This window comes from Equus asinus, chromosome 10, assembly GCF_041296235.1.
Source record: "Equus asinus isolate D_3611 breed Donkey chromosome 10, EquAss-T2T_v2, whole genome shotgun sequence".
In the NCBI taxonomy this organism is placed as follows: Eukaryota; Metazoa; Chordata; class Mammalia; order Perissodactyla; family Equidae; genus Equus; species Equus asinus.
In genome coordinates this window covers 63,413,077-63,420,828 of record NC_091799.1, presented here as the reverse complement: position 1 = coordinate 63,420,828, position 7,752 = coordinate 63,413,077, and positions in this window count along the sequence as shown.

Sequence of the window (7,752 nt, the reverse complement as noted above, 5' to 3'; positions counted from 1 at the left end):
ATTGAAGAGTCCCGCTATCTGTCTAATCTAAGCCTTGGTAATGCTCTACCCATTTTCTCACTTCATGAATCGGAGTAAAAAGTTATTTATCTACACAGTCCATGTCTTTTCTCATATTAGCCCAGATTGTCTTTGATTATAAAAGACTGTCTTATATATGTTTGCCAACGGGGTATATACAGCCATAAAAACATATCCCCTATAAGGACACATTTGAAAAAATTAAATCAAATCAAAGAGCATTCTGTAATCTAATGTTACTGAGATGTTTTAGACTGGCAGCTTTTATTCTTCAATTTTGTAATCCCTGTGCGTTAGAGTTTTTGCTAAATTTCAGAGCAAAGTAACTAGAAGTACTTACATGTATCTATATTGTTTATATGATAACATAATATCCAAGTTTCCTTCTCTTTTTGGGTGGGAAAAAAATGGATGTTATTTATTGTTTATTCACCCTGTCAAAGGGAAAATAACATATTAGGTGGACTATTACTATACGATATCAAACAAAAGGAATCAGCTTCCTTCCAAAAACTAGTTTTTAAAAAACTAGAACTTGGTAATATAAATTGGAGTAAATACACTAATGGCTTAAAGAACAAAATTTTTTACAGTAAAAATTATTTCTAGCAATTTGACAGTATTTGCTTCTTGAGGTATAAATTCTTAAAAGGGGAAAATTCTATATTTACTAACAGAATTTCTCTCTTTCCTTTTACTTTTTCACTCTAAAATGAGAAACTAAAAATTATTCAAGCCCAAACCACAATGAGATATCACCTCACACTTGTTAGAATGACTGTTATCAAAAGGACAAAAGATAACAAGTGTTGGCAAGGATGTGGAGAAAAGGGAACCCTGCTACACTGCTGGTGGGAATGTAAATTGGTGCAGCCACTATGGAAAACAGTATGGAGATTCCTTAAAAAATTCAAAATAGAACTACTGCGTGATCTCGCAATCCCGCTTCTGGGTATATATCCAAAGGAAATGAAATCAACATCTTAAAGAGATATCTGCACTCCCATGTTCATTGTAGCATTGTTACAATAGCCACAACATGGAAACAATCTAAGTGTCCATTGATGGATGAATGGATAAAGAAAATAGGGTGTATAATATATAAAGAACTCTCGCAACTCAACAACAAAACATCAAACAACCCAATCAAAAAATGGGCTGGAGACATGAACAGACATTTCTCCAAAGAAGATATACTGATGGCCAATAGGCACATGAAAAGATGCTCATCATCGCTGATCATCAGGGAAATGCAAATCAAAACTACACTAAGATATCACCTTACATCCATTAGAATGACAAAAATATCTAAAACTAATAGTAACAAATGTTGGAGAGGTTGTGGAGAAAAAGGAACCCTCATACACTGCTGGTGGGAATGCAAACTGGTGCAGCCACTATGGAAAACAGTATGGAGATTCCTCAAAAAATTAAAAATAGAGCTACCATACGATCCAGCCATCCCACTACTGGGTATTTATCCAAAGAGCTTGAAGTCAGCAATCCCAAAAGTCCTATGCACCCCAATGTTTATTGCAGCACTGTTTACAATAGCCAAGACGTGGAAGCAACCTAAGTGTCCAGCAACAGACGAATGGATAAAGAAGATGTGGTACATATATACAATGGAATACTACTCAGCTGCAAACCAGAACAAAATCATTCCATTTGCAATAACATGGATGGACCTTGAGAGAATTATGTTAAATAAGCCAGCGAGAGAAGGATAATCTGTGTATGACTCCACTCATATGAGGAATTTAAAATTATGGACTAAGAACAGTTTAGTGGATACCAGGGGAAAGGTGGGGTGGAGGGTGGGCACAAAGGGTGAAGTGGTGCACCTACAACACGAATGACAAACATTAATGTACAATTGAAATTTCACAAGATTGTAACCTATCATTAACTCAATAAAAAAAAGAAAATAGGGTGTGTATTTATACAATGGAACATTATTCGGTCTCAATAACAGAAGGAAATTCTGTCATTAGTGACAATATGAATGAACCTGGAGAACATTATGCTGAGTGAAACAAGCCAGACACAGAAAGACAAATGCTGCATGATCTCACTCATATGTGGAATCTAAAATAGTCAAACTCACAGAAAGAGAGAGTAGAATGGTGGTTGCCAGGGGATTGAGGGTAGGGGAAAAAGGGAAATGTTAGTCGAAGGGTACAAAGTTTTAGTTATGCAAGATGAATAAGTTCTGGAGATCTAATGTACAGCATGGTGACTATAGTTAACAATACTATATTGCACACTTGATATTTCCTAAGTGAGAAGATCTTAAGTGTTCTTACCACAAAAAAAGAAAAGGAAGGACGAAAATGATAACTATGTGAGGTGATAGATATGTTAATTAGCTTGATTGTGGTGATCATTTCACAATGTATGCGACACAAGATGCACACCTTAAATATATAATTCCTATTTGTCAATTAGACTTGAATAAAGCAGAAAAGAAAAGAAAACAATTCTGCAAGCATACAGCAATGAATTAGGCAAAGATAAAGTTAATTGCAGTACAGGTCTCATGACCTTGAAATGTTCGAGCCTAGTAAGAAATGACAATAAAGATTCCAGTACAAAAATGACAACGTGATTGTGAATCATAGATAACAAAAGATTCAAAAGTAGTAGTTATATTCAGTTTGGAGATTTACATGTTCCATCCTAGAAGGGAATACCAGGAAGAATCAGCATAATGAGTCCATGGTAGTCAGTAGTAGCCCAGAAAGAAGAAGTTGGCACAGTTATTGAAGTGGGGAAGGAGGTGACTAAATATGAAAAACAACCTCACATCACACCACTATCACCATCACCACCACTACCACCCAGGGCTACCACTACCATTGCTGCCGCCCGGCACGATCACGACCATCATCATCACCGTCCCCACAACCACCGTCCAGCTGCAACAGATGCTTTCTTCCCTCCTGTACCCAGGAACAGGACATTAGATGTTACCTCTTTAAAGTAGCTCTTTTTTTTTTTTTTAAAGATTTTATTTTTTTCTTTTTCTCCCCAAAGCCCCCCGGTACATAGTTGTATATTCTTAGTTGTGAGTCCTTCTAGTTGTGGCATGTGGGATGCCGCCTCAGCGTGGCTGGATGAGTGGTGCCATGTCTGCACCCAGGATCTGAACCGACAAAACCTGCAGTGGAGCATGCGAACTTAACCACTCGGCCACGGGGCCGGCCCCAGGTAGCTCTTTTTTTGATTTGACTAGGACAAAATATATTGCAGTTTTATGCAAAAGTGCTCTCAAGTGAAAGAAGTAAATAATGACAAAGAGAATGTGTTTTAAACGAGGAATTGCTGAGTACGCTACTTTGCCTGTAGGTAGGAAACTGAGTCATATTCTTAAAATCAGTCTTAAAGCTTCTCTCTTGGCAAGTGTGATTACTCTTACAATGGGGATTGAAAAGCATTTATCTTGATTTACTTTGCAAAATGGTACAAGGAAGAAAGCTGGAGGGTTATACAGTACATAGGTGGCAAAAATATACAGATAAGTACCATAATGGAAGCAATCAGTCCACGTGATACCACAGGGCCATCAACTAACAGAAACCAGAAAAAAGTGCATTGAGCTCTGAATCAGTAGTCTTATGCTTGAATGTTGATCCAGAAACTTCCAAGATGTGAGACCCCGGGCAACTTACTTCAATAAAATGGAGAGAATAAGATCAACCTCTCTGTGCGAACTAGATGTGATTTTACTTCTATAAGTCAGGTATGATTCTTAGCCCACAAACTCATGACTCCAAGAAATAGAACTTCCATTTTTTACAGTCTGACTAAATTTCTACCCTCACCTTTATTCTTATTGCTTTTCTCCTATTTATTTTAACAGATAAAAATATACCCTCAGTTCTTTCCACACTTTTCTCAAGGTATGGGATGGCGGGGAGGGGGCATGCCTTTGTCATCTGACCTTAGAGATGGCCCTTGTGATGTTCATTGACTTCCTTCCCTCCCTCTATGGATTCAACAGCTCCTTTCTACATTAGGACCAGCCTCGAGGTCCACAAATCTTTACCAGGCTCTTCCTGGCTCTGTCTGACCAGATGCTCCATGCAGCCTTTTCTCCTGGGGGTAGTGCCACCTCTCCAGAAATAGTATTAGAAGGAAGGTGAAGATTTCCTCTGCTCTCAGGAGCCAAAGGCATCTCTCAGCCTTTTCAGGTCCATTCCCTATCTGTCCCTAGAAAATTAAAATACTTCCACTCCCCTGAGGATTACTAAGTGTAATCTAGGATGCTTCTCAGGGGAATATGTTGCACATCTAGTAGATATTCTTCAACATCACAGCAGGGCTTTGGGCAGCCCCCCGTAATCAAATGCAGTCGTCTTTCTGCAGTGAAATATATGAATAGTCACCCTTTGTGGATGAATAAAAAGATAAATAGCCTTTCAGTGCCCAAGTCAGATTTGGCCACCAAATAAGTGTGCTGCAAACTGACAAACTTTAGGTTCAGGGCCTTCTGGATTTCATAATCTTGGGAAAGGTTTTGGGTCTTTAGTTTAATTGGAGTAAGTTAGATACGGATATGATGTAACTCCATTACAGTACAATAGAAATTCAAAAGAGGAAAGTGTTGCTAAGGGCTCCTGAGATCTGTAAAGATTTCATGGAGGGGAAAGCACTTGAACAAAGACTGGAGAATGTGTGGAAATTTGCAAAGATCAGAAAGTAAAACGCACCCCATGTGAGGAATAGAAAGCACTCAGTTACATGAAACATCATTTGTCATGAAGAAAACGCAAACTTCCAAATCTAAAATCTGAAAATATGAAATTTTGGTGAGACTATGAAGCAACAGGAACTCTCATTCATTGCTGCTGGAAATGCAAAATGGTACAGCCACTTTGGAAGACATTTTGGCAGTTTTGTTACAAAGCTAAACATAGTCTTACTAATCCAGCAATTGTGCTCCAATGTATTTACCCACCTAATTTGAAAACCTATGTCCACACAAAAACCAGCATGAGAATGTTTATAGCAGCTTCTTTGTAATGTTCCCAAGATAGAAGCAGCCAAGATGTCCTTCAATAGGTGAAAGGATGAAGAACTGAGGTACATCAGACAATGTATCGTTACAGAGCAATAAAAAGGAATGAGCTTTCGAGCCACACAAAGACATGGAGGAATCTTAGATGCATACTTCTAAGTGAAACTATCTAACCAGAAAGGCTACATACTGTATGATTCCATTTATATGACATCCTGGAAAAGGCACAACTACGGAGATAGTAAAAAGATCAGTGGATGCCAGGGGTTCAGGGTTGGGAAGGGTTGAACTGGTGAAGCACAGAGGATTTTTTAGGGCAATGAAACTGTGTTGTATGATACTGTAATGATGGATGTATGACCCCATGCGTTTGTCAAAACTCAAAGAGCTTTATAGCACAAAGAATCAACCTTAAAGGACGCAAAAATTTTAAAAATCATTTTGAAGGTAAGAGGCTCCCAGAATGGAATGTAGAATGACAAAAGATCTACTATATTACAAATATATGAGACAATCTCACTGAAGAGGATGAGGATTAGGTGCTGACCTAAGTAATTCTGGAAATAAGTGGCGTCCGTAAATGAAAGGCAACAGGAACTCTAGTCGATAAAGCAGGGTATGGGTTAACAATTCTAAAACCACTACACATGTATCCTAGAATTGAACTTTAAACAGATGGCAGACGTTGGGAGCCAGGTTTCTCACTGTTAGAGTTACAGACAAACAAGGGCCAAAGGCTAGAATGATCCATATGGTAATGGATTAGAATTGGAGATTATAGTATGAACTCATGCTATCTTAATATAGATACAGATGGTTATATACAGAAATATTTCTAAATACGTGTATATACACTGGTGAGTATATACACATATACTTTCTTGCTCTGTCAGCTGAGAGCACCTAGAAGCAATGACATCCCAGTAGCAATGAGCACATCTAGTGCAGCTCTTAGTTTCTGATACCATTCTCGAGTCAAAGTAACCAGGGCCCGTTGGAGAATTCACTGATTCTACCATTGGGGAAGGAAATATGCAAGATGGGCCTGGAGCATCTTGTAGTGACAGAAAGTAAGGAAGTAGGCATATGTCAAAGTGACACAGGAGCCACCTGGAAGAGGCCCCAATGGCCAAAACTGAAAGAATTTGAGCAACAAAATAAATCAAGTAGTATTGGATTATAACCTAAAGTATAAAATAGTTGTTAATGAGTCCATACTAAAATAAATAAATTAGAGAGAATAGGCAATTTATGCATGCAGAAGAATTCCAAATAATTTATGTAGACACTGCCCTCAAGGGGGTATCCTTAAGTGTGACTGTGCATAGTCTCTCCCTTCCAAAGAACAAAGTATAAGAGGAAAAAGAAAGAGTAACACTACCTCAACCAAGTGATCAAGGTTAATATCAACAGCAAAAAGTCATATTGATAGTATGTACCCTTGATGTGATGCATTAAGAATGATCTATTGTCTTCCTCCTAAAAACGAACAACCCCCGTCTAACCATGAGAAAAGCACCAGGCAAATTCTCATTGAGGGGCATTCTACAAAATTCCTGACCTGTAACCCTCAAAACTCTCAAGGTTATCAAAAACAAGGAAAGTCTGAGAAACTGTACAGCCAAGAAGAACCTGAGGAGACACGACAACTAAATGTAGTATGGTATTCTGGAGGGGATCTTGGAACAGGAAAAGGATATTAGGTAAAAACTAAGGAAATCTGAATAAAGTATGGACTTTAATAATAATGTAACAACACTGGCTCATTAATTGTAACAAATGTACCACACTTACGTAAGAAGTTAGAAATAGGGGAAAGTGAGTATGTATATATGGGAATTGTTTACACCAACTTCACAATTTTTCTGTAAATCTAAAACTATTCTAAAATAAAGTTTATTTTAAAAAAAGAACCCCATTCATGCACAATCCCAGGGTTTGAGGCTTGTGTTATTTTGTTTTTCTCATTATTGTTACCTATTGTCTTCTTGGACACATACCCCTATTCAGAGCACTTTGTCATCTGGCTAGTCTTCATTCCAAGACTCTTTATCACCTTGAAGCTCTTCACCATTCAAGTGGACAACCCATGTAACACCATGCCTCACATTTCCTCAATCTGTTCAACTCCAATAACCATCATACACTTTCCACATTAGCCACTCACTTCCAGAGCCATACAGTGCTACCTCCACACTTTGAATGTCTGACCACAGCCTACCACTCCTCGTTATCCCCATTCACCTCCTTCTTCCATAGTCATAGAATCCCTGATTTTAGCTTGATACAGAATCACCTAGGATGAAGACTACACTTCCCAGATTTCCTTCTGCTACACGTGACCCATATGGCTAAATTCTGGCCAATGATATATCACTTTTGTTGTGTGTCCTTAAATGGATAGATCAGGCCCCTCTCTTATCCTCTTCCTCCTTCATGCTGGCTGAAATGTGTATGTAATGGCTGGTGTTCCAACATCTATTTTGGATCACTAGGTAACTATGGGAATGTAAGCCACGTGCGGCAGAGTCACAAGATAGAAAGTTCCTGGGTCTCTGATACTGTAGTGCAACCAACCCAGCTCTGACCGCATACCTTATATGTGAAAGAACTTTTGTCTTGTTTGAGTAACTGTTATGTTGGGTTTTTGTCATTCCTAGTTGAACTTACAAATCAGTTCACTCCCTTATCTCATCAACCCTTCCTGGTAG